Consider the following 775-nt stretch of genomic DNA (forward strand, 5'->3'; position numbering starts at 1 on the left):
TGAAAATGAAAATTAATGAATACACTGTGTACAGTAATTTACCTGATAAGACAGACCTCAGAAAAATACTTTATGAGAGCTTTTATACTTTCATAAAGCTGTCTATAATGAAAATTAATTAACTAAGGAATTTTTTGCCCTGCCAGGGTGTGGCCGAGTTATCCGGAATGCCGGGTTATCGAGTGCCGAGTTTTCGAGACTCTACTGTATTAGAAAACAACATAAGAAAATATTTTCCTTCTCTCGACACAAACAAATATGACTGGGTTAGGAATCCATTTATTTCAAAAGAATTATATAATAATTCTAAATTTAATGTTTCAGAAGAAGAGGAGCTTATATCCTTGTCATCTGACCGCTCGTTGAAAATCAAACATGCTGAATTGAATCTTGATGAATTCTAGATATCGGTCCAACAAGAATATCCACTGATATCGAAAAAAGCCATAAAAATTTTACTATTTTTTTCAACTTCGTGATTATGTGAACTTGGGTGTTCCACATTAACCAATATAAAATCTAAAAAAAGGGAAAGACTGGCAAATTTAGAGGAAGAAATAAGGGTGTCATTGTCTTGTATACGTCCCAACATAGAAGAAATATGCAAAAAACATCAGGCACAAGTTTTCCATTAAAGTTATTTAGGTATATTTTTTCCTGTCTCAAAATTAGTGTTAATAATATGAACAGAGATTTTGAAATATAACTGCTCAATTCTAATAAAATAACTGATGACAACCTTATGTATTTCATATTAACTTAAGTAAATGTTCTG

The 775-nt window shown here is 31.1% G+C and overlaps 1 pseudogene; it reads left to right on the top strand.

Moving 5' to 3' along the window:
• LOC111614653 overlaps positions 1-366 on the top strand; it is a 2,761-nt pseudogene extending 2,395 nt beyond the window's left edge.
• The last annotated feature ends 409 nt before the right edge of the window (positions 367-775 follow it).

Source organism: Centruroides sculpturatus, unplaced genomic scaffold (assembly GCF_000671375.1).
Source record: "Centruroides sculpturatus isolate CEXI.00-Female unplaced genomic scaffold, Cexi_2.0 scaffold2198, whole genome shotgun sequence".
Lineage (NCBI taxonomy): Eukaryota > Metazoa > Arthropoda > Arachnida > Scorpiones > Buthidae > Centruroides > Centruroides sculpturatus.